The 27,785-nt window shown below is 41.9% G+C and overlaps 1 protein-coding gene and 1 long non-coding RNA gene across 5 annotated transcripts in view; one reads left to right on the forward strand and one right to left on the reverse strand.

The window, feature by feature from the left end:
• Positions 1 to 2,602: 2,602 nt before the first annotated feature.
• On the reverse strand, positions 2,603 to 7,322 carry LOC139538687 (uncharacterized). 2 transcript variants are annotated; one of them, XR_011667784.1, is made up of 5 exons: positions 7,170 to 7,322; positions 5,925 to 5,966; positions 5,631 to 5,754; positions 5,297 to 5,471; positions 2,603 to 4,915 (listed from the first exon to the last, which is right to left on the reverse strand). It is a non-coding gene; the product is annotated as an uncharacterized lncRNA (long non-coding RNA). The 2 variants fall into 2 exon arrangements; XR_011667783.1 differs by having other exon boundaries at positions 6,575 to 7,322.
• A 762-nt stretch (positions 7,323 to 8,084) lies between these two features.
• Positions 8,085 to 27,785, forward strand: part of LOC139538689 (synaptotagmin-like protein 5) — a 76,521-nt gene continuing 56,820 nt past the window's right edge. For 2 of the 3 annotated variants that reach the window (XM_071341044.1, XM_071341045.1), the window contains exon 1: positions 8,085 to 8,434. The gene's annotated coding sequence lies outside the window, so the exon portion shown is untranslated. The remainder of the gene's footprint in view (positions 8,435 to 27,785) is intronic. The other variant, XM_071341043.1, reaches the window with a different exon arrangement.

Below are 27,785 nucleotides of genomic sequence, written 5' to 3' on the forward strand. Positions count from 1 at the left end.
CCTGTAATTTTCATCATAGGTACACTTCAACTATGACAGACAAAATGAGAAAAATAAATCCAGAAAATCACATTGTAGGATTTTTTATGAATCACAGTGCCATCCGTTTTGTCACCAAAGCCCCATATACTACCCACCATGCGACCTGTATGCTCTCGTTTTGCTGGCCCTCGCTTCATATTCGTCACCAAACCCACTGGCTCCAGGTCATCTATAAGTCTTTGCTAGGTAAAGCCCCGCCTTCTCTCAGCTCACTGGTCACCATAGCACACACTCCAGCAGGTATATTTCACTGGTCACCCCCAAAGCCTATTCCTTCTTTGGCCTCCTTTCCTTCCAGTTCTCTGCTGCCAATGACTGGAACGAATTGCAAAAATCACTGAAGCTGGAGACTCATATCTCCCTCACTAACTTTAAGCATCAACTGTCAGAGCAGCTCACAGATCACTGCACCTGTACATAGCCCATCTGTAAATAGCTCACCCCCATGTTGTTATTTAATTTATATTTTTTGCTCCTTTGCACCCCAGTATCTCTACTTGCACATTCATCTTCTGCACATCTATCACTCCAGTGTTTATTTGCTAAATTGTAATTACTTCGCCACTATGGCCTATTTATTGCCTTACCTCCCTAATCTTACCTCATTTGCATATAGATTTTTTTCTATTGTGTTATTGACTGTATGTTTGTTTATTCCATGTGTAACTCTGTGTTGTTGTTTGTGTCGCACTGCTTTGCTTTATCTTGGCCAGGTTGCAGTTGTAAATGAGAACTTGTTCTCAACTGGCCTACCTGGTTAAATAAAGGTGAAATAAATAAAAAATATCTCTTATTAAACACATAACTGTATGTACTGAACCCACGCCATGACCACGGCCACCGACAGACTCTGTCTCACACTTTGCACGTTTATGAAAGATTTCTGTCACTTTGGTTCAGCTTAGTAACTAAGCGCAGCAGTCAGCAGCAGCTGTTGTTGTTTATGTTGCCACAGTGAGATACTTTGATTGGATGTGTATTGTGCTGTTCTTCAATTCTGGTGTTTTATTACATATGGTAATCTAGACACAGACTTGCACAATATCTATTTGAAAAGTGTTAAATATTTGGAATGGTGAGAAGAGTCTGCTTAGCTTGAACCTTAAATGTATTAATGTGTTGGAATGTTGTATGTTTCTTTTATAGGTTTCTTTTTTTACACTAGCTCTTCTTTTGCAATGCTGTTGCACAGGGCTTGATGGAATTTAGTATCACATGAATGCTCCATATAGTTTGTATTAAAAATACAAACAGTCTTTGAAGCCAAACAGAATGTTTGTAATTAAAAGAATCAAATGTAAATAACACACACTATTGTGAATCAATCTTACAGAGAAAAAGAGGATTAAAAGTGGTATTTTGAAGATGGAATTCAAACAATATGTGAATTAATTGTATATTTATATGTGACTTATCGAGTAATTGTGTGTTATAATATAATCAGACCACGTATACGGAATTATACTGACCCCTAGTGGCACAATACAGAAACTGACTGTGTAAATCTCACCCATTAAACAAAAAAATATGACAGAAAGATGTTGTAGCCTTGACTGTGACCCTGATGTAAGCAGATGTGACTATGAATCCTTGAGAGCATTCAGTGTTGTAGAAGAGATGAAGGAATCCGTTTTTTCTTTATCCCTTCGTTTCCAACTCGATTACAGAGTCCCTTCCCTTTCAAATGTTCACCATTTGACTTTTTCCTATCAAGTATTTTCAGATTAGGGCAGAGGGGAGGTAGCAAGTTTTCTAAATGGAATCCAGCCAAGAATATTCCTCTAGTTTATTAGGCTGGGAGAAAATTCTTTAAAAACAATTTGTCCTTCTCACCATCCTTGAAGTAATTGATCTACTAAGCCTTGGTTGGTGAACATAATAGAATGGAAACAGCTTCAATCAATGATTAACTCAGGTGAGGGACAAAAGGATGCTAAAAAGAGGGACAAATTCATCCAAGGTAGTCATTTTCAGAACTTCTCTGATGTAAATGTCTAGTTTCATCAGCCATAACCTGTCACTCATTCTCAGGCTATGGATAGCCTTGCTTCATCAGACCTGGACAGACATATTCTCATGTGTTGACTTTGTCCTCTTTTCACACTCAACATTTGCCTAAATATAAAATTAATAAACTCTTTGAGACACGCTTGTCATATGAGTTTTAATAGTTGAGGTGTATGTGTATGTTTAAAGACATTAAAGGCTTAGAGAAGAGTTTCACTATTCGCTTTAAACATCTGTAATTACATAGACCAATGATGTAGCCTGTGTCTGTAAACAATCTAATTCCACCTGATCTTCTTTTAAAATCCCATCTTGTACAAGGCTTTGCACTAGATTAGAACAACAAACAATGCAGAAAATAGGATAACCTTTCGTTGTTGTTACAAATTGTCTAACGCCACTACTACCTCACAATCCCCCTATGTACATTAATGTGTACAAGGTAAGAAACTAGCAGTTTCACTTGTTTCACCCCATCCTAAACCTCACTAACTATTCTGTCAACCTGCTTTACTGGTGAGACGTCTCAAATAAACACCAGGAAATTATGATGTTAGTTAAATAATGCATTTAATGACTGAACGGTCAATGGACAAAGATGTCAGTCACAGCTTACAAGTCATATTTACAGTATCATGAGTAATTGAAACAAAAAGCCTACATCGACTGCAATGACTGCAACACTTAACAAAGAGCTACAGTTAGTTTCAGAATGGGTGGAAAGGAATAAATTAGTCCTAAATATTACAAAAATTAAAAGCATTGTATTTGGGACAAATCATTCACTAAACCTCAACTAAATCTTGTAATGAATAATATGTCAATTGAGCAAGTTGAGGTGACTAAACTGCTTGGAGTAACCCTGGATTGTAAACTGTCATGGTCAAAACATATTGATACAACAGTAGCTAAGATGGTCTGCCCATAATAAAGCGCAGTTCTGCCTTCTTAACAACACTATAAACAAGGCAGGTCCTACAGGCCCTAGTTTCCTACAGGCCCAGCAGCTGGACTACTGTTCAGTAGTGTGGTCAGGTGCCACAAAGAGGGACTTGGGAAAATTACAACTGGCTGAGAACAGGGCAGCACAGCTAGCCCTTAAATTGAAACGTAGAGGTAACATTAATAATAAGCATGTCAATCTCTCATGGCTAAAAACAGAGGAGAAATTGACATACATTTACATTTTAGTTATTTAGCAGACACTCTTATCCAGAGCGACTTACAGTAGTGAGTGCATACATCTTCATTAATCACTTATTGTTTTTGTAAGAAGTGTTGACAAGCTGAATGTACCGAGATGTCTGTTTAAACTACTAGCACACAGCTCGGACACCCATGTATACCTCACAAGACATGCCACCAGAGGTCTCTTTGCAATCCACAAGTCCAGAACAGACTATGGGAGGCGCACAGTACTACATAGAGCCATGACTACATGGAAGTATATTCCACATCAGGTAACTGATACAAGCAGTAGAATCAGATTTAAAAACAGATTACAGTTTATGGAACAGCGGGGACAGTGAAGAGACACACACAAAGTTCAGACACACGCATACGCACACAAGCACACAAGCATATTGTTGTATGGTGGTATTATACATTTTGTATTGTAGATATGTAGTGGTGTAATAATGTTATATGATGTACTGTTTTATCTTTTGTTTTATATGTGATGTAAGTGCCTTAATGTGTTTGGACCCCAGGAAGAGTAGTTGCTGCCTAGGCAGCAGCTTTTTAAAATGTATTTTACCTTTAGTTAACTAGTCAAGTCAGTTAAGAACAAATTCTTATTTACAATGACGGCCTACCCTGGCCAAACCCTCCCCTAACCCAGACGACGCTGGGCCAATTGTGCGCCACCTTATGGGACTCCTGATCACAGCCAGTTGGATACAGCCTGGGATCAAACCCGGGTCTGTAGTGACACCTCTAGCACTGTGATGCAGTGCGTTAGACCGCTGCGCCTCTCAGGATCCAAGCTATTCATTCCCTGACCCGGAATCGAACCCGGGCCGCGGCAGTGAGATCTCCGAATCCTAACCACTTGACCACCAGGGAGCGCTAATGGGGATCCTGATAAATACAAATACAATGCAGGACAGCTACAATTTCAGAAATCTACAAGGAATGGTCTTAGAATAAATATAAATGGAGTATGTTAAATGATTATGTCTTAACATATTCTTAAATTAAATGTGCACCTTCATAAAACTACAATGCTCAATGGAACCTCCAATCTGTCTCTCTCTGCACTCTGTTAGGAATGTATTGAACCTGATCCCTCTGCTGAGCCTCAGGGAAAACATTTTAGATAGTGGTACAACTATGGCACACTATTGATAAGACTGTTGTTTACAGTTGTAACTATAATTGTGATGTATTGATTTAGTTAATACTATTATTACACATGTATAGCCTAGTTGAAGATATTCTGTGATTGTTCAAAGAACATTTACCAGTATGGGTAGTGCCATTTCCTAAATCCATACTGAGCATATCTCTCTCTAACTATTGGTCTGGATTTACATTTACACACAGACAACACTAAACACTATGCATCCATCACATATAGCAAGATCACTGAATTCCCATCCTATGGTTCCCATTGTAGATGTTCAAAGTTTGGAATTGTGGGGTTAAGAAGTGTTTTTGTACAACAGACATTTCTGTTCATAGGTAATCAGCATGGGATCTTCAAGGCTTGGTAGTCCTGGTGCATGCCTGGCTGTGTTTGGCTCTGTGCGAGAGAGGGGGTTTTGGGAAGGGAAATTGAGGGTCCCAAGTTAACAGGTCACGGCCACAGCGAAAACACACACCACACAGTACATGGTGCGGTTCTCCCACCTGACTGTGCAGCTTCCTGTGGGAGGACACCACAAAGACCAATCAGGTCAACCTACTAGATCTCAACCAATCAAAGGGAACACAACATCAGAACTAATTTAGACTTGTAAAATATAGTTTCACACACATGGCTTCTTGAGTGCAGTGCCATGTTCAAAAAACATATACAGATAGAAACTCAATGTACAGTGGGAAAAATTCCTTGTTCTCAGAATATCACAGAAAATCATGTCAGTAAAATTCAATACATTTCTATCTTAAAGTTCAACATGTTACACCCTCCTGATTTAGCCAAAGGGTGATACACTGTTCATTAGCACAACAAAGCAAATGACTGTTCAATGGTTTGTACAGTTAGTAGTAGAGTAGTACAGTGTGGGGTTTTCCTCTCTCTCACCATCAGTAGCAGTGTCCCAGTAGCAAGAGTTGGCCGTGTGGAGACCAGCACCACTCTTCTACATGATGACACAGTTCATTGGAAAACAAGACCATGTTGATGATACATTTCCTGCTGTCAGCATTCTGCCATTCACAGAGCCTTGCTCTCGGTCACAAAGGGCCCATCGTCCAGCCTGTTAAGGGTGGAGAAGATAAACGTCATTCTAAGGTATACTAACAACTTCAACTTTTAGTGCATCTATGTTTTCTCGCTACTTCGACGTGTCCAATTTGTGACTGACTCTTGTAATCCCATAGCTCAGTTGTGTTAAAATATCTTAATAACATCACACCTATGAACTTGAATGGTCTCCCTTGTTTGACCAACTGGGTGAGAGAGTGCTCCACGATGCTGGCGGTCCATTGGTTCACTTTGTTCTGGTTGTAGTCTATTCCTCCAATGATACCTTCGATACACTGAAACACACAGTCAGTAAGAGCAATAATAGCAATAATATCATAGGAGATTGCAATGAGAAACAACACAGTCAAGCAACTACGAAGGGGATAATCAGTGGTTTTGACCATCTTCACCAGCCAACTAATAAGGCTGTTGATAAACATGTTTCCAAGATCCTCTTACCTACCTCTTTAACAGAGACACTGGCCTCATCTGCGTTGTAAGACACCTGCGATTCCAAATATATTAAAAAAGGCACATTATGAAAAACATGAACAAAATAGAGGGTATTACTTAGTTATGATATAGTCAAACAAAGTTGTTGAGTGTTTGGAATTCATTCACACAGTTGTGTGCGTGGAATCATACAAAACAAAAGGAGCTGGTGTTGACCTAGATTTTCCTGGCTGTTCTCATGACGAACTAGGGTACACAGACAGACACCCCACTTTGAGATCTTAGAGCTCATGTCAACACTAGAGCTGTGGAGGCTGCTTCAGGCAAACCCAGGGAGGAGAAGGGGGCTGCTGCACCAATAATTCATTATCTAACTATTAGTCTGTTCATAGGATCTTTAGAATCATTTGTACTGAGATGATGGGTATTGCAGCCTGCTAAAGTATGAAAGAGGATTGTGATTTCTGGAAGATTTTGAAGTAGCTTAAATATTTCATTCACACACTGGATTACTTCGACTGCATAATACTGTAAACTCGCTAGCTATGCTGTTTTTTGACAGATGCTCAGTCCAGTTGATTTGATCATAACCAGTAAATTAGCTAGCTGCTAAACTGATAATTTCCCCACAACAACATGCATTAATATGACATAATTTACCTGACAAATGTTTACAAGAAGGTCTATATTATCTTGTCAGTTTCATTTACTACTCAAATACTAATGGAGGGTCTATATTACACTGGTCCGCGTTGAACCGGGCAAATGCACACACGTCATCAGACGAAATCTCAAATCAAACAGTAATCGGCCCCGCTGTCATGTTGTCAACAAGGCAGCATGGTGCATCATCCAGAAAAATACAGCATCTCTTTTCCATTGAATTTTCTAAATAGGTTACATTGGGAAGGCAGATAAAGAGTTTTTATCCAAAGCAATCACTTGTGCATGTGAAAAATCGGAATCCTATTAATCACTCCACGTGCTTAATTACGTCACTTTTGTTTTGAGCAGACTTCGCGGTCGGTCAGAGCTGGGCACCTGGCTCACACCCGTGAGGCAGTCCGGTTCCTAAACCAACACAATCACTTTTCTCCCGAATCAAACTCCTCCCACTGGGGTAATCCGTGCCAAATAAACGAACCCCCTCAAGTACTCGCTTGTGACGTTTTCGAAACGGCATCTATGCAGTACATGCAGCTAACTGGGCTAAATGCTATGACGTCTGATATATATAGCTAAATGCTAAATCTACCTCCTCTCCGGAATTGTACTCCACCATTTGATTTAAAAGCAAGAATGTCTTATTTATACAAGGCCTTTTCGCCGACCCTGCTGTTATTCCTGTTTAGCTGTCAACGAGATGGAGATGATCAAAGGCAGAGATAAATATTTTTTTTTATAGCTAAACCACACCCAACGTGAACAAATGAGTCATAGTGAGCAAAACAAGCAAGGAGGTGGGCGAGCTAGCGATATCCTATTGGCCCGTTCTAGCACATATCTGCATATTCTCATTAGGGAACGCATACTCTGTGAAGTGGTGCAATAACTCAATTCGCCTTTGCACTCCTTCTGAACAACGCGATTTTTTACAACTTTGGCAAAGGGTAAAGTGTACAAAACGTAATCCACTCTGTTCATAACATATTGTAGTTTTGGGCACAGGAAACTATATTAAGATCAAATGTTTAATCGATGAGAAAATGTGCAGAATCTCGGCCAAAATCCATCTCATTCCATCGTCTCCCATTGCCGGCACTGGGCTTCTCACTACCATATTTGGTAACGTCAAGCGGATGCTTCACATTTATACATCTGGTGAAATATCTGTCTCATCTGTGACAGACTCAGCGAGGCAAAATACACCCACGACTGCAAATGAGAGCAGTAGATTATTTCCTGCCTCCTTGCGGAGGGAGGTATTAGGAATTGTATGGTAGTAAGTGGAAGAAGTGGACTGTTAATAACCACTAATAAAGGATTAGATATTGTTTTGTAATTCAGTGTTTTATATAATTCTGTAATTTTATCCTCGTAGCAGCTAAGGTTAGATCTGGGGTACGGTACCACAATTTGACTCTAGGACTCAAGGACAACACACACACAAAGAAAAACCCCCACAGAAACACAGAGAAACACACAGAAAGAAAGAGAGAGAGAGAGCCGCGCAGGAAGACATCTAAACAGCTTCTTTACCACTGCAGCATGACTTACTGAGTCAATAGGAAATTATTAGCCTATATTCAGTATCAAGGTATATTGCCACTGGAGAAATAATAGCCTACTAAATCGGGTTTGTAGATAGAGTGCAGAGTAGCTGCCCCAGCTGTTTTCCCGAAAATGTGACCACTCCCCCCTTACACACGAGAGCACTGGGCTGCTATGCGGAGCAGGGCAGTTGCCACTACAGCTGTGATCAGAGAGGCGCGCAAAGAGATGGACTAACTGCACAAGCTCCCCCATAGCATCCACTCTCAGGAGTCACCAAGCCATCACTTGCTGGAGTGCTGCTTTCAGGTATGATGGCTTTTCTGTTACAATCTTAAGAGAAACATTGTAATTTATGTTGGTGGTTCTATCTGTGTGAAACATGAACTGCGGTGAATGTCCCATTATGATTCTGAAAGGGAGATTCCCGACGAGGAGGTAACAAGCGACAAGAGACAAGTAAGCCATTCCCATAGCGAATAACCTAATTCGCTATGGGAAGCTAATTCTTAAAACTCATAGGCTACATACTGTTTTTGCAAAATTGCGCTAGACTTTAAACATTTATTTTGTATTGTTGCATAACCTTCTAAATAATTGTATTATGGACAAATAATTCAGTAGAGTAATTATAAAATAAAACGTTTCTGTTCAGGTGAGGTCTCAACTACCATACAGCTGCATGTAAAGTTAGCAGCGTTTGTTTGTACAGGTGCAATGCAGCAAAAGGCATTTTTTTGTGCTCTCCATCCAGTCGCACTAGAAACTGGTTCGAAGATGTTCGATTTATCTGACAGTTTTTGTTGTCTAGACAGAGCTGTTAAATACAGGCTAATTATAAAAAATATTATTTCAATGGGCTATTATTAGGATACTGTGAAACAATTTACACATTTTGCATGTACTAACTTATTAATTAGTAGGCTATGGCTGCAGAGACATATGTTGGATATGTAGCATGAACTGAACTCATCAAAATGTTTCATATTCACTTAGCACGTCTTAAACTAATGTTGCTTCGAAGTTACAGGCATATGGAAGCACATTCCTGCCACCAAAATGTTTTTAAAACATTAATACTATCAAAACATTTTTAGATAAGTAAGTCAACATTTTGAAGAAATGTATGTCAACATTTCGAGACATTTTGCGATAGTAGCATTATATGGTGACATATCACCCAGTGTTCTTTGCAAGTTTTCATTTTTTTTCACATTTACATATTGGTCATTTAGTGGGCACATTTGTCCTTAGCAACTTACAAGGTTGATTAAACAAATTACATATCACAGTCATAGCAAGTAAAACGTTTCTGTTACCATTACTGAAAATGTTGTTGTAGTTAATGATACATTGGTCTTCCAAATTTTTTAAATTATGACAAGATATATCATAAGATATCTTTGACTATTTCTGAATAGTGTCAATATAATACTGAACTATTAAAGGTAACTTGATACCAGAGTAATGAAACACAGTACAATACAGTAAAAGTGACTATTAAAATCTAAGAAAATTGTTTCTATATTATTTTACTGTAATTACAAGGGATTAAAGGAAGCAGGTTGGCTGTAGGCAATTGCATATTACAGCATATTAATGAATACTAGATTGTCTTAAAGGTAATGAACAGTCAACATCGTGTTTTTGATGAAATTGGATGATATTTGGATGAAATCAGACCAAAGTATGATACAAATTTGAAGTTTCAAGATAGTAGAACAGGATAGGATATGTTTCTTCATTTGTAGCATTATGTGGTGATTTCAATTTATCCATGTTGCAGACATCGGCACAACAGGGCCACCGGCAAATGTGTGGCAAGCTGGCATATGGCCCAACACTTTTGATTTGGTTTGATAAAAATATTGACACACAAGCATTGAAAATAGGGACAAAGTACATTGTTTAGACTGATTTGCCTCTGATTTGCCTCATGCACAATAAATCTGTGCTTCAGTCTGATCAACTGTAGACTACTGATAACAAACACAGCTGCAGGTAGCCTAGAGAAGCGTATGCGCTCTGATCCCCTCTGGACAGGGGAAACGAAGGGCTAAAGTCATTTATTTATAGCCTAAAATAGGACTATTTATTAGTGTTAGGAGACAATGTGAATGTAATCAAACTTGGTTTATATTCAAACTTGGAGTAGCTAGGCTACCTAGACCTTATCAATACAAAATGATTGACTGGAATTAATCAATACAATAGTGATGGCATGCTGTGTGAGTAAGTTTTGAAATACAAATGCAAAGGCCTACACAATACAACCCTGCATAAAGTTCTATTGTTCAAGTGCAGTTGAACAGGAATTACATTTACTATCACGGGTGGGCAAAAATACCTATCTCAAAGCCACGCCACCAATATGCCATGCCTGCAGGGTCAACCCAGCATAAAACTGAATAAAAACTAAACTGATGGTTAAATTAACCCAAGTTTGGGTAATCTAAATGTGTGGCCTATTAGGGGTGTGGCTTATATAAAATGTATAACAATACTATGATAACAAAGTGGTAACTAGCCCAACATTGGGATATGTATTTAAGGAACTGTTCCTAGGCCGTCATTGTAAATAAGACTTTGTTCTTAACTGACCTACCTAGTTAAATAAAGGTGAAATATATATATTTTTTAAACTCATACACTTGTATAAACTTTATTAAAGCTACAAAAGAGTCAGTGCTAACCTGAATGACAATTCTCTCATGGGTGGCCAAAAAATAACTATTTGAAAGCCACGCCACTACTAAGCTACGCCTCCATTCTCCTGATCTGACCTGGTAGATCATAGCTCAATAATCAAGCATCAACAACCCAACGTAAAGAACTGGCCTGGTCAAAATAACCCAACGCGTGTTCTGTTCAATATTTACCCAAATTGGGTTGTTTTTTAGAGTGTGGAACTGCAGCACAGGCTGTTCGGAGCTGTTACGGAGTGTTCTAGCATGTTCTGGACTGGAGTAATGTTATGTTGGACTCTGCTATGTTGTACTGCACTTACTACACCAAGTTGGTGGTGAAATGCTGCATAGAGCTGTGCCTGTGATGTGCTATGTAGTTGTGTCGTGCTGTGTTTCCCTCCCTCCCACTCACTGGCGTTGATCCCCATTCCCCCTCTGAAGTGTGTACGTCTCGCCGCTACGCCGCCGCCTTTTGGTATGCAGTGTGGAGCCTCACATCGTGGGCTCAAAAGACTTGTGGCATCCCCATTCAATTACAGTGCCTACAACACCCATGCTCTACCAAGGTGTTTTAGGTTATTGTCTCCCAGTGTCTGGTGGAAAGCAGACTGAACCAGGTTCTCCTCTAGGATTTTGCCTGTGCTTAGCTCATTTTTTTTATCCTGAAAAATTCCCCAGTCCTTAATAATTACAAGCATACCCATAACGTGATGCAGCCACCACTATGCTTGTAAATATGGAGAGTGGTACTCAGTAATGTGTTTTATTGAATTTGCCCCAAACATGACAATTTGTATTCAGGACAATTGCTTTGCCATATTGTTAGCAGTAGTCCTTAAGTGCCTTGTTGCAAACTGGATGCATGTTTTGAAATATTTGTATCCTGTACAGGCATCCTTCTTTTTACTATGTCAGTTAGGAGTAACTAGACTTTTGTAGATCCATCTTCAGTTTTATCCTATCACAGCCATTAAACTCTGTAACTGTTATAAAGTCACCATTGACCTAATGGTTAAATCCCTGAGAGATTTCCTTCCTCTCCGGCAACTGAGTTAGGAAGGACACATATATCTTTGTAGTGACTGGGTGAATTGATACATCATCCAAAGTGTAATTAATAACTATACCATGCTCAAAATGTTCAATGTCTGCTTTTTTTTTTACCCATCTACAAATAGGTGGCTTCTTTGCGAGGCATTGGAAAACCTCTCTGGTCTTTGTGGTTGAATCTGTTTTTGAAATTCACTGCTCGGCTTACAGATAATTGTATGTGTGGTGTACAGAGATGAGGTAGTCATTAAAAAATTATGTTAAACACTATTATTGCACACAGAGTCCATGCAATTTATTATGTGACTTGAAAGCACAGTTACTCCTGAACTTATTTAGGCTTGCCATAACAAAGTGGTTGAAAACTTATTGACAAGACATTTCAGCTTGAAATCTTTTATTAATTTGTAAATAAAAAAAATTAAAAAAACATAATTCTACTTTGACATTATGGAGTATTGTGTGTAGGCCAGTGACAAAACATCTCAGTCTCTATTTAACACAACAAAATGTGGAAAAGGTCAAGGGGTGTGAATACTTTCTGAAGGCACTGTATATGAGAGTAAGGTTTACTTTTATACTTACAAGACCATGATCCTTGATTGAGCAAGCTGTTTTGTCTTGTAGTAAAGTGATGCCTGCCTGTATTTTCTTAAACCATTATTTTAGCAATAAATGTAATTCAGAAAAAAATACATTTCATAACATATTTCTTTGGTCAGTAAGTGCTCAACATAACAACAGGTGGTGGTGTGTTGGACACAGTCACTCATATCTAGAGCTCTATAGAGCCTGTCTAAAATTCTGATTTCTGTAACCGTTAGCTTACCTGTTTAATATTGACATACGCTCAGAAACACTTGTTTTGCAAACATGGTCCTGTTTTATCAATTGCTGTGCTGAACAATGGGCAGTTCATTACCTCTGTCAAATGAGTTTGTAGCTTAAAGTTGTGGGTATTTGTATTCATTTTTGCAATAAAGATGGTTACGCTACAATAACACACATTTACAATAGGCCTATATCTAAAAATACATAGAGCTTAATGCTATATATATATAGACACTACATGGCAAAAAGTATGTGGACACATGCTCGTCTAACATCTCATTCCAAAATCATGGACATGAATATGGAGTTGGTCCCCCCCTTTGCTGCTATAACAGCCTCCACTCTTCTGGGAATGCTTTCTACTAGATGTTGGAACATTTCTGCAGGGACTTGCTTCCATTCAGCCACAAGAGCATAAGGAGGTTGGGCACTGATGTTGGGTGATTAGGCCATGCTCGCTGTCGGCGTTCCAATTGGGGTTGAGGTCAGGGCTCTGTGCAGGCCAGTCTAGTTCAGGAAAGGGCCTTCCCCAAACTGTTGCCACAAAGTTGTAAGCACAGAATCGTCTAGAATGCTGGAACGTTAAAATTTCCCTTCACTGGAACTAAGGGGCCTAGCCTGAACCATGACAAACAGCCCCAGACCATTATTCTTCCTCCACCAAACTTTACAGTTGGCACTATGCATTCAAGCAGGTAGCGTTCTCCTGGCATCCGCCAAACCCAGATTGCCAGAGGTTGAAGCGTGATTCATCACTCCAGATAACGTGTTTTTACTGCTCCAGAGTCCAATGGCTTCGAGCTTTAGACCACTCCAGCCGACGCTTGGCATTGCACATGATCTTAGGCTTGTGTGCGGCTGCTCGGCTATGGAAACCCATTTCATGAAGCTCCCGACGAACATTTCTTGTGCTGACGTTGCTTCCAGAGGCAGTTACACGGAATCCAAACCGGCTGCGCACGTGCGCCATCGTGTATAAATGTATTTTGTCCCCCTACACCAAACACGACCACGACACGCAGGTTAAAATATCAAATCACACTCTGAACCAATTACATTAATTTGGGGACAGGTCGAAAAGCATTAAACATGTATGACAATTTAGCTGGTTATCTTGCACTTGCTAGCTAATTTGTCCTATTTAGCTAGCTTGCTGTTGCTAGCTAATTTGTCCTGGGATATAAACATTGAGTTGTTATTTTACCTGAAATGCACAAGGTCCTCTACTCCGACAATTAATCCACACATAAAACGGTCAACCGAATCGTTTCTAGTTATCTCTCCTTCCAGGCTTTTTCATCTTTGAACTTATATGGTGATTGGCATCTACACTTTCATAGTATTACCACGACAACCGGCAAAACAGTTCGTCTTTCAATCCCCCACGTGGGTATAACCAATGAGGAGATGGCACGTGGGTACCTGCTTCTATAAACCAATGAGGAGATGGGAGAGGCAGGACTTGCAGTGTGATCTGTGTCAGAAATAGGAATTACTTCTATTTTAGCCCTTGGCAACACAGACGCTCTTTGGCGCGCGCGACCAGTGTGGGTGCAATAATTGAATAACATAGATTCCTAAATTGATTTTGCAACGCTCGCGCACGCGACGGGAGCGGTGTAGTCAGGGTATTAGAAACTCGGTAGTGAGTTTTGCAACCGAGGACAGACAATTTTTACGTGCTATGCTATGCGCTTCAGCAATCGGCGGTCTCCTTCTGTGAGCTTGTGTGGCCTACAACTTTGTGGCTGAGCCGTTGTGGCTCCTAGACGTTTCCACTTCACAATAACAGCACTTACAGTTCACCGGGGATACTCTAGCATGGCAGAAATTTGACGAACTGACTTGTTGGAAATGTGGCATGCTATGAAGGTGCCACGTTGAAAATCACTGAGGTCTATGGAGATTGCATGGCTGGTGTGCTCGATTTTATACACCTGTCTCGATTTTGTGGCTGAAACAGCTGAATCCACTAATTTGAAGTGTAATATACAGTGTATTCGGAAAGTATTCAGGCCCCTTCACTTTTTACACATTTTGTTACATTACAGCCTTATTCTAAAATGTATTAAATAAAACAATTTCCTCATCCATCTACAAACAATACCCCATAATGACAAAGCAAAAACAGCATGGCTACCACAGCATTCTGCAGGGATACGCCATCCCATCTGGTTTGGGCTTAGTGGGACTATCATTTGTTTTTCAACAGGACAATGACCCAACACACTTCCAGGCTGTGTAAGGGCTATTTGACCAAGAAGAAGAGTGATGGAGTGCTGCATCAGATGACCTGGCCTCCACAATCACCCGACCTCAACCCAATTGAGATGGTTTGGGATGAGTTGGACCGCAGAGTGAAGGAAAAGCAGCCAACAAGTGCTCAGCATATGAGTGAACTCCTTCAAGACTTTTGGAAGAGCATCTCAAATATAAAATATATTTTGATTTGTTTAACACTTTTTTGGTTACAACATGATTCCATATGTGTTATGTCATAGTTTTGATGTATTTACTATTATTCTACAATGTAGAAAATAGTCAAAATTAAGAAAAACCCTTGAATGAGTAGCTGTGTACAAACTTTTGACTGGTACTGTATATATATTATTTAAATAGCAGGACACTGTAAAGTCTATTATTCCTCAGAAGAGTATGAATTAGGCTGTTGGAGAATGGTTTAATCCTAAGCAACCTGCATACATATTGTTTGAAGTCAAATAGACCAACATAGCTACTCTAGTATTTCAAAGCTGTTTGCTAGAAAACCTTGGTAGATCGTGGGTGGAGTAGGCATTGTGGTACTTGTGAAGTTCCTTTCTTTTTCGGCTTCAGAACAATGCCTACTTATCACTTTAAACATATTTTTTGTTTTTAATTTCCATGTTTTTTTACAGCGGAAGGTTATTATACAACATTTCCACATGCTAAAGTGGTCTTTCGAAAACATAATTTGCGCTTCAAATTATGTTTTGTCCAGATTATTTATTTTCCAGGGCCACTTTGATATTCAACAAACTGTATGGGGCCACAAACAAACAAGAAACCGCTCACCCGGAGGCAGTGTTTCTGGTGAGCGGAGACTTTATCGCGGGGAGACAAAACCGTCCTACTTCACTTCTACCAACACGTCTCCTGCGCCGCTAGTGGCGCTAAAACTCTAGACCAAACTCTAGAAACACATACAAGGCACCCCCTCGTCCTCCCTTCAGAAAATCTGACCATGACTCTGTTCTCCTGCTACATGTTTACAGACAAAAGCTCAAACAGGAAGTACCAGTGATGCACTCAATACGGAAGTGGTCAGATGAAGCAGACGCGAGGCTACAAGACTGTTTTGCTAGTACAGACTGGGATATGTTCCAGGATTCATTCGATAGCATTGAGGAGTTTACCACAACAGTCACAGGCTTCATCAATATGTGCATAGACGATGTCATCTCCACAGTTACTATAAGAACACAACCAAACCAAAAACCATGGATTACAGGCAATATCTGTGCTGGGCTAAAGGCTAGAGCTTCCGCTTACAATGAACAGGACATGGACATGGACGCATACAAGAAAGCCCGCTACGACCTTCGATGAGACATCAAACATGCGAAATGACAATATAGGAGGAAGGTCGATTTCTATTACGCCGGCTCCGACACTCTTCGTATGTGGCAGGGCTTGCAGACGATAAAGGATTACAAAAGGGAAACCCAGCCATGAGTTGCCCAGCGATCCAGAACTCCCAAACGAGCTAGATGCCTTTCATGCTCGCTTCGAGGAATTTGACACTGTGCCTTTTAAGGAAGCCCCGGTTTTACCGGATGACTCTGTGATCTCACTTTGCGTGGCCGATGTGAGCAAAATGTTTAAACAGGTTAACAATCACAAGGCTGCCGGGCCAGACGGAATACCAGGGCGTGTTCGCAAAGCATGCGCAGACCAGCTGGCAAGTGTCTTCACAGATATTTTTTATCTATACTTGTCCCAGTCTGTAATCCCAATATGTTTCAAGCTGACCACAATTGTTCCTGTTCACAGAACTCCAAGGTAACCTGCCTAAATGACTATCGCCCTGTAGCACTTACATCTGTAATTATGAAGTGCTATGAAAGGCTAGTCATGACACACATCAACACCATCATCCCAGACACCCTAGACCAGGGCTCTTCAGTCCTGTTCCTGGAGAGCTCCCATCCTGTAGGTTTTCATTCCAACTCAAAACTAGCGCACCTGATTCAAATAATTTGTTGGTTTATAAGATGTATCAAGTTAGTTACAATTGGGGTTGAAGTGAAACCCTAATGGAGGGTAGCGCTCCAGGAACAGGGTTGGAGAGCCCTGCCCTAGACCCACTCTGCCCCAACAGATTCACATATGACGCAATCTCAATTGCACTTCACACTGCCCTCTCCCACCTGGATAAGAGGGGAAATAGCTATGTGAGAATAATGTTCATAGACAACAGCTCAGCGTTCAACACCATAGTCCCCTTCAAGCTAGGGACCCTAGGACTGAACCCCTCCCTCTGCAACTGGATCCTGAACTTCCTGACGGGCCAGCCCCGGGTGGTGAGTGTAGGCAACAAAACCTCCGAAATGTTGACCCTTAACATGGGGGCCACTCAGGGGTGTGTGCTTAGTCCCCTCCTGTACGCCCTGTTCACCCCCATCTGCTTAGCCTCGCACGACTCCAACACAAGCACAACAGAGGGTGGTGCGGACAGCCCAGTACATCACTGGGCCGAGCTCCCAGCCATCCAGGACCTCTATATCAGGGGGTTGTCAGATGGCCAAATACTCCACCCAACCAAGCCATAGTTTGTTCACTCTGCTACTGTCCGGCAAACGGTACCGGAGCATCGGCTCTCGGACCAACAGGCTCCGAGATAGCTTCTACCCCCAAGCCATAATACTGCTAAATAGCCTGACTGCTAAATAGTCAATTAATGGTACCCAAACGATCTGCACTGACTTTATCTTACACTGACCCTACGCACAGTCACTAGACTGTACATACAAACCATATACACAAACTCAGGCACACACACTACACTGACACTCCCACACAAAACCCACACAAATTCACTACATATGCACACACACACAAACACACACACACACAGACACATTACACACACTTTTCCTAATTTGCTGCTGCTACTCTGTTCTTTATTTTACTCTTATTATATATTATTTATCCTGATGCCTAGTCACTTTACCCTGCCTTCATGTACATATCTACCTCAAATACGTCATACCTCAGCAGATTGATATGGTACTGGTACTCTATGTACTGTACAGTGTTGTGAAAAAGTATTTACCCCGTTAGATTTTGTTCACTTTTGCACATTATTGACACTGAATGTTATATCTTCGACCAAAAACAAATATTTTATTAAAGGGACCCTGAGTGAACAAATAACACAACAAATGTATACATATTTATTAAGGAAAGTTATGCAACACCCAATGCCCCTGTGTGAAAATGTAATCACCCCCTTAGACAACAACTGGTTATGCCACCTTTAGCTGCAATAACTGCAACCAAACACTTCCTGTAGTTATCAATTAGTCTCTCACAGCACCTCCATGCAGAACTGCTTCAACTCAGTGACATTTGTGGGTTTTCGAGCATAAACTGCTAATTTCAGGTCCTGCCACAACATCTCAAACTTGAGACGAGCATACATATTCTTTTTCGTGAGCAATGTTTTTTCTAGAGTTATTTATGACTTCCTGGACGATTTTATGCCTAGCTCTTGGAGACATTTTGGTAGGACGGCCACTCCTGGGAAGATTCACTTCTGTACCAAACTTTCTCCATTTGGACAATATGGCTCTGACTGTGGTTCGGTGGAGCCCTTGGGAACCCTTTCCAGACTGAGAGTAAATGTCATTCCTGTTCATTTGTTCTGTTGCATACTTATCATGTCTTAAGGACTAACATGGAAATGTATGTAGTGTCAATGACGCTGATTCCTGAATGTGTATGTAAAACTGTCACGCCCTGGCCATAGAGAGGCTTTTATTCTCTATTTTGGTTAGGCCAGGGTGTGACTAGGGTGGGCATTCTAGTTTCTTTATTTCTGTTTTCTATTTCTTTGTGTTTGGCCGGGTGTGGTTCTCAATCAGAGGCAGCTGTCTATCGTTGTCTCTGATTGAGAACCATACTTAGGTAGCCCTTTTTTCCACTTGTCTTTGTGGGAAGTTGACTTTTGTTTAGGGCACATAGCCTGTAGCTTCACGGTTTGTTTTTGTAGTGTTTGTTATTTTGTTCTGCGTCATTTTTATCAAATAAAGAGAAAATGTACGCTCACGACGCTGCACCTTGGTCCTCTTCTGTTAACGGCCGTGACAGAACTTCCCACCACCAACAGCGGACCAAGCAGCGTGGTAAGGAGGAGCAGCTTGTCCAGGATTCCTGGACTTGGGAGGAGATCCTGGACGGTAAGGTACCCTGGAGGCAGGCTGGGGAGTATCGCCGTCCATAGGAGGCAGCAAGAGCAGAGCGGCAGCGTTACGAAGGGACTCGGCTAGCAAGGAAGCCCGAGAGGCAGCCCCCCCCCCCAAAAAAAATTGGGCGGGCACACGGGGAGTGTGGCTGAGTCAGGTTGGAGACCTGAGCCAACTCCCCGTGCTTACCGTGGCAAGTCGTCGTACTGGTCAGGCACCGTGTTATGCGGTGGAGCGCACGGTGTCTCCAGTGCGCGTGCACAGCCCGGTGCGCTACCTTCCAGCTCCCCGAATCGGCCGGGCTATAGTGGGCATCCAGCTAGGTCGGAGGTTGCCGGCTCAGCGCATCTGGCCGCCAGTACGTCTCTACGGCCCGGAATATCCTGCGCCGGCTCTGCGCACTGTGTCTCCGGTGCGTCCTGTGCCTGCTCCCCGCATCTGCAGGGCGAAAATATCCATCCAGCCAGGACGGGTTGTGCAGGCTCTACGCTCAAGACCTCCAGTGCGCCTCCACGGCCCAGTGTATCCTGTGCCTGTCCTCAGAAGGACAGGGCCTCCTGTATGTCTCCCCATTCTGGTGAGTCCTGTGCCTGCGCCTAGAACTAATCCTCCCGTATGTCTCCCCAGCCTGGTGAGCCCTGTGGCAGCTCAACGTACCAGACTGCCCATACGTCTCCTCCCTCCAGTGATGATCCATCGCACGAAGCCTCCAGTGATGATCCATGGAAAGAATCCTCCAGTGATGATCCATGGCACGAAGCCTCCAGTGATGATCCATGGCAAGAAGCCTCCAGTGATGATCCATGGCACGAAGCCTCCGGTGATGATCCATGGCAAGAAGCCTCCAGTGATGATCCATGGCACGAAGCCTCCAGTGAGGAGTCATGGAACGAAGGCCTCCAGTCCGGAGCCTCCAGTGAAGGTCTCCAGTCCGGAGCTTCCAGCGACGTTCTCCAGTCCGGAGCCTCCAGCGACGTTCTCCAGTCCGGAGCCTCCAGCGACGTTCTCCAGTCCGGAGCCTCCAGCGACGTTCTCCAGTCCGGAGCCTCCAGCGATGGCCTCCAGTCCGGAGCCTCCAGCGACGGCCTCCAGACCGGAGCCTCCAGCGACGGTCTCCAGTCTGGGGCCCGCAACGAGGGTGCCCAGTCCGGGGCCCGCAATGAGGGTGCCCAGTCCGGGGTCGGCGGCGAGGGTCCCCGCACCAGAGGCGCCACCAAAGTGTGGGGAGCCAGAGGCGGAGGGGGGTTTACGTCCCGCACCAGAGCCGCCGCCGTAAAGGAAGCCCACCCGGACCCTCCCCTTTAGAGTCAAGTTTTGCGGCCGGAGTCCGCACCTTTGGGGGGGGGTACTGTCATGCCCTGGCCATAGAGAGGCTTTTATTCTCTATTTTGGTTAGGCCAGGGTGTGACTAGGGTGGGCATTCTAGTTTCTTTATTTCTGTTTTCTATTTCTTTGTGTTTGGCCGGGTGTGGTTCTCAATCAGAGGCAGCTGTCTATCGTTGTCTCTGATTGAGAACCATACTTAGGTAGCCCTTTTTTCCACCTGTCTTTGTGGGAAGTTGACTTTTGTTTAGGGCACGTAGCCTGTAGCTTCACGGTTTGTTTTTGTAGTGTTTGTTGTTTTGTTCGGCGTCATTTTTATCAAATAAAGAGAAAATGTACGCTCACCACGCTGCACCTTGGTCCTCTTCTGTTAACGGCCGTGACAAAAACCCATTGTTGGGCAATAATAATGTGGAGTACCTTATTATAATAAATCATCTTAATATTATAGGTTATTTTATTTGGTTCCAAAAATTATTTAAAGGCAATGTGTCAAGTAAATTAAAATGCAATCATTAATAAAAAATTCTAAATAATAAAACATTCAAACAATAAGCAATCATTCAAATTAGGCAAACAAAATGGTCATCTAATCAGTGGTGATTTTAGCATGCCAATCTTGGTGGGGCAAACTAGATATTTTTTTTTACATGCATGCCAGTGAAGCCACTACACAACTCTAAACAATACATTAAATGCACTATAACTGTGACAAACGGTGCCCACAAACGTTTAGGGTCTACATAAAGCTATCCCGAGAGTGAAGCTTATGGCTGACTTGCTTAAATAAATATGGTTTCTATTGACTCCTTGTTGATTTGTGTAACTGGATAAGAACTCATTCTCCTTCAATAATAATGAATGTCGACATGAGTTGTGACTTTTGAACCATACACAAACATTATTACATTTATGTTCAGTAAATTCACAATGTTTGTTCTTATATAATTAACAATTAGCTCTGTATAAGCAAGTGCAAGCAAACGAGCTGCGAGGAGGTAGGCCTATTCGTTCAGCAATTTCGAAATGGACAGCGACAGAAATTCAGATAGATGTTAGTTCAGATAAATTCAGCAAGATGTTGAGGCCTTTACTCTTCTTTAAGTCACCACAGAGAGAGAGAGAGAGACCGAGACTTAGCGGTTAGCCTACCGTTCAAAGTATTTTATTCGGCCTATGTGGTCTAAAAAAGGACAATACAATCACGAGGATCCACTTTTATAGACAATATACACACGCACTGACCCACAACCCTCGAAATATGAACTGGAATTAGATGGGTCTATTACTGAACTTTTTGTTGAACAAAAATATTTGAATGGGAAGAGACTGTCACTGGCAAACATGGTTACGAGGAGGGGATACTACAATATAATGTTGTTGGGTCTGTAACTTATCATCCTCCTCATGGAGAAAAGCACCCTAGCTAATTATAACATACAAAGTAAGAAAAACAATTAAATGCATCATCCTGACATTGCCTAAAATTATTAGTAAGATACTGATGAAATAGACCTATATAAGCAATATAACAATGCAGATGTACAAACTATGGCATATATGACGATAAGCGGTTAAGAGGCAAGCCGTAATTTTGATTAAGACATGAGCGAGCTGAGACAGATGTAGCCTATATGTAGCCTATTTGTTCAGCACTTGTTCAGCACAAATTGACAGTGACATAATTCAGAACATGGGCCGTTCTTACAGTATTCTCCCTGTACACCATGTCAGAACCGTAGGGTAAATAATGGGGACACATAAGCACACAATGAAAGCACTTACAATATTTGATGATGACATTTCTCTAAAACAGGCTATAGACTACATGTGCACCACCAACTCAGAACAGTAGGATAAGTTCTAAGAGGGAAAGGGACCACATTCTTAGAGTGAGACACATAGGCTAATAACTGCTTACTACACAACATACACTTAGTATTACTATCTTAGCTACAGTATACATATCTCCCTGGCATATTACATCACTTATGCAGCAGAATACTAGACATATTTATGAACACACCATTGTTGTGCTGTGCTCACTTGAACAGGAAGTTGGCACGGTGGTCCTTGTGGGCAAACTTCTCAATTACTTTGTCATCCAAGTCTGGCATTCTCTGGATGAAGGCCAATGCATTTAACCTTCTCTGGCCCATGGAATTGCGTGTGAAGGTTTTTATCCTTTTAAGGGTGGAAAAGTTTCTCTGACTCGGCGGGTTGTCATTGGAGTGGTGATGATTATTTTGAGAAGAGAGACCGTCTCAGACAAGGCCTCCTGCAGGTATTTGGTATTTGGTATTTTATTAGGATACCCATTAGCTGTTGCAAAAGCAGCAGCTACTCTTCCTTGGGTCCACACAAAACATGAAATATAATAATAGAGAATGACATAATACAGAACATCATCAGACAAGAACAACTCAAGGACAGAACTACATACATTTGTATCTACATACACGTAGCCTACATATCATTGCATACACACAAACTATCTAGGTCAAATAGGGGAGAGGCATTGTGCCGCGAGGTGTTGCTTTATCTGTTTTTTGAAACCAGGTTTGCTGTGTATTTGAGCAGTATAAGATGGAAGGAAGTTCCTTGCAATAAGAGCTCTATATAATACTGTACATTTTCTTGAATTTGTTTTAGATTTGGGGACTATGAAAAGACCCCTGGTGGCATGTCTGGTGGGATAAGTGTGTGTGTCAGAGCTGTGTTTAAGTTGACTATGCAAACAATTTGGGATTTTCAACACATGAATGTTTCTTATAAAAAGAAGAAGTGATGCAGTCAGTCTCTCCTCAACACTTAGCCAAGAGAGACTAGCATGCATAGTACTTATATCAGGTTGTTCTCGTAGAGTGATTTCAATAAAGAAAGTGCGGTCTTTCTAGTGTCCAGCTAAGGATACAGGTAGAGAGTGGACAGCTCCGTTTTCAGCTTCTCCTGGTTGCCCACATGCCATAGCTTGGTAGCACACTGGAGTTCTGCAGTCGGAAAGAAATGTACATACTGGGAGAAAAATTAGCTGTCCACCAACTTTGCTGCAATTAAGTGGTCACTTTCAGAAAAGCTTTCTTGCACATGAGCAGCGTTAGTGTCGCATGCTTCCTTCATCACGGGTGCAGTGTTAGGTTTTCTCCGCCTTGGTTCAGTCACATCAACATGTCCACTGGCCAGTGCAATAGTTTGCTCGCAAATGTTTTGAATGTTCACCTTGAAGTTGTTGATTGCTCCGGCGATTCCTACTGCATCAATGGTTCGATTCTGCATTATGTTGTACAAAACATCCACCTCTGGATTGACCAAGGAAAAGAACTCGAGCAGTTACAGAAATGTGGGATCCTTGAGTTTCATGGACAGGCCATAAGCCTCGCTGATGGTGATCTCATCCCATCCAGGCTGCGTGCGGATGTCTTCCATGCACTGGGCCAGTATCTTACGGTCCTCCCACACAGCATTGACGGTTCTGCTTTTGAAGTTCCATCATGTACCTGGTGGCCTGGGGACCCGTCTGTTCGTTGATTCCGCAAGAGTGGAGAGTCTTTTGGGTGAGCCTGGGAAAAGGTGGAAAAGGAGGATAGGTCTGCAAAAAACACTTTAAGCATGCTCACTCTCCCAGCACAAAGTTTTTGGTGTTAGATTCTGTCGGTGTACGTAACAGTGCACCAATTGCGCGTTTGGGTAAGTCTCCTTCAGTAGCGTTTGGACACCACGTACATTACCACTCATCACCGCTGCCCCGTTGTAGGTTTGTGTAACCAGCTTCTCCTTGACATTCAGTGGCGCTAGGACTTGTTTGATAGTGTTGGAGAGGCCAACACCAGTTTTGTCCTTCACCTCTACAAACTCCAAAAACCTCTCACATACACTGTTATCTGGTAACATGTAGTGCAGCACTATTACCGTCTGCCTATACAGACGCAAAAGGAGTCTCAGACACCTCCTTAACTATAGCTTCTCTGTACACTTCATACATACAATCCAAAAGTTTGTTTTGGATCGTGCTCCATGTACCCTTAAAAATTGGTTGGTTGTCATAATGCTTTTGTAGCCTGTAATATCCTTCACGCGTGGTCTCAAACATACACCTGAAAACGCCTGGGTTCAAGGAGTCAGCCGACTCGTCATGGCCCCTCAGTGCTGTCTCACAATTGCCACACAATTTAATGCATGCTATAATTCTGGCAAGCACGTACCTATTCTCCTCCGTTTGTTGGTTGTGAAGGTTGATGACTTCAACTGAAGTCCATCCCATCATTCAATGGTCTTCAGGAAACAGCAGAGGGAGCACGCTCCTATCCACATTGACGGGACCTTAGTGAAGAAGGTGGAAAGCTTCAAGTTCCTCGGCATGCACATCACTGATGATCTGAAATAGTCCACCCACACAGACAGTGCGGTGAAGAACGCGCAACCTCAGGAGGCTGAAGAAATTTGGCTTTTCCCCTAAAACCCTCACAAACTTTTACAGATGCACAATTGAGAGCATCCTGTCGTGCTGTATCACCGCCTGGTACGGCAACTGCACTGCACGCAAACGCAGGGCTCTCCAGAGGGTGATGCGGTCTGCCCAACGCAACACCAGGGGCTAACTACCTGCCCTCCAGGACACCTACACCACCCGATGTCACAGGAAGGCCAAAAAGATAATCAAGGAGATCAACCACCCGAGCCACAGCCTGTTCACCCGCTATCATCCAGAAGGCGAGGTCAGTACAGGTGCATCAAAGCTGGGAACAAGAGACTGAAAAATAGCTTCTATCTCAAGCCCATCAGACCTGGTTACGCAACCCTGCACCTTAGAGGCTGCTGCCCTATATACATAGACTTGGAATCACTGGCCAGTTTAATAATGGAACACTAGTCACTTTAATAATGTTTACATATTTTGCATTACTCATTTCATATGTATATACTATTATATACTATTCTATTCTACTGTATTTCAGTCAATGCCACTCGTACATTGCTCAATCGAATATTTATATTTATATATTTCTTAATTGCATTATTTTACTTTTAGATTTGTGTGTATTGTTGTGAATTGTTAGATACTACTGCACTGTTGGAGCTAGGAACACAAGCATTTCGCTACACCCACAATAACATCTGCTAAATATGTGTATGTGACCAATAACATTTGATTTGATTTAATTTGATAAACCGATAAACATTTACGCTCACCTTTGGACTACAGATGACAGATTTCCGGAATCCAGCGGATCCAGAAAGCCATTTCCAGTCACACAGTGACCTCATCACTCCTTGTCATGACTCAGAGGGGAAAGATTGATACAATACAGCCTTAAACTTCTTATGGCTGCAATCCCGTTAATGGGATGATATGACAACAGCCAGTGAAAGTGCAGGGCGCCAAATTCAAACAACAGAAATCTCATAATTAAAATTCCTCAAACATACATGTATCTTATACCGTTTTAAAGGTAATCTTGTTGTTAATCCCACCAAAGTGTCCGATTTCAAATAGGCTTTACAGCGAAAGCACCACAAACGATTATGTTAGGTCCCAGCAAAAAACACAGTCATTTTTCCAGCCAAAGACAGGAGTCACAAAAAGCAGAAATAGAGATAAAATTCATCACTAACCTTTGATGATCTTCATCAGATGACACTCATAGGACTTCATGTTACACAATACATATATGTTTTGTTCGATAAAGCTCATATTTATATCCAAAAACCTCAGTTTACATTAGCGCCATGTTCAGAAATGCCTCCAAAATATCCGGAGAAATTGCGGAAAGCCACGTCAAATAACATAAATACTCATCATAAACTTTGATGAAAGATACATGTTTTACATAGAATTAAAGATACACTTGTTCTTAATGCAACCGCTGTGTCAGATTTCAAAAAGCCTTACGACAAAAGCACAATATTCAATAATCTGAGAACAGCGTTCAGCCACAAAAGGAAGCCATACAGTTACCCGCCAAATTGTGCAGTCAACAAAACTCATAAAAAGCATTATAAATCTTCACTTACCTTTGCTGATCTTTGTCGGAATGCACTCCCAGGACTCCCACTTCCACAAGACATGTTTGTTTTGTTCAGTAATGTCCATCATTTATGTCCAAATAGCTATTTTTGTTAGCGTGTTTGGTAAACAAATCCAAAGTCAGAAAGCTTGTTCACTAAAAGCTGACGAAATGTCAAAAAGTTCCGTGACAGTCAGTAGAAACATGTCAAACGATGTATTGAATCAATCTTTAGAATGTTTTTAACATATATCTTCAGTAACGTTTCAACCGGAGAATTACATTGGCTTCAGATATGCGATAGAACTGAGCTCCCTCTTATGTGAACGCGCATGGTCAGAGCATGGCCAGGTCATGGTAGACCTGACTATTTCCTGTCTCCTTCGGCCCCACTTCACAGTAGAGGCATCAGACAAGGTTCTACAGACTGTTGACATCTAGTGGAAGCCGTAGGAAGTGCAAACTCATCCATATCCCACTGTTTGTTCAATAGGGGCTGTGTTGAAAATCTACCAACCTCAGAATTCCCACTTCCTGTTTGGATTTTTTCTCAGGTTTTTGCCTGCCATATGAGTTCTGTTATACTCACAGACATCATTCAAACAGTTTTAGAAACTTCAGAGTGTTTTCTATCCAATATGAATAATAATATGCATATATTAGCAACGGGGACTGAGGAGCAGGCAGTTTACTATGGGCACCTCTGTGCACCTTTCATCCAAGCTACTCAATACTGCCCCTGCAGCCATAAGAAGTTAACTAAGAACATTCTCCTTTCAACAGACCGCTTCACTGGCCTCCCTGGGGAAATGGGAGATTACAGTATTATTTCTGTGTTCATTACATTGATCTCTTTCTGCGCCAATGTTCTCCTGATGGCATGCAGCCACTGGACAGGAGGTGTGCTGTGGTCCTTAATCTGTCTCTGTCACTTAGCATAGTCAGGCCCCTAATTAACTAGATGGATTATCATCACCCAGAGCTGATTGGATGGTCAATGCTTCAGAGCTGATTGGATGGTCAATGCTTTGAGAACAGCAGAAGAGTTGGACGACAGGTGGAGAAGGTGGATGAGAAGAAGAGGTGGAAGGGAGGAAGAGAGGGCTTCTCAGGACAGGTGTTGATTTCAGTGTTACTTGTCTAGCATTTTGCACAAAGACTGTCACAGTGTTGTCGTGACTTCACTTTAACATTAATCTGAAGACTGTTATTCATCGAATTAACTAACTATGTTTAATTATTACCCAATTAACTTTATCATGTAACAATTAACTCATTGGGATCTGGGGCACCACAAGAGAGGTTATTTAAAGAGTTA

Source organism: Salvelinus alpinus, chromosome 14 (genome assembly GCF_045679555.1).
Source record: "Salvelinus alpinus chromosome 14, SLU_Salpinus.1, whole genome shotgun sequence".
Classification (NCBI taxonomy): Eukaryota; Metazoa; Chordata; class Actinopteri; order Salmoniformes; family Salmonidae; genus Salvelinus; species Salvelinus alpinus.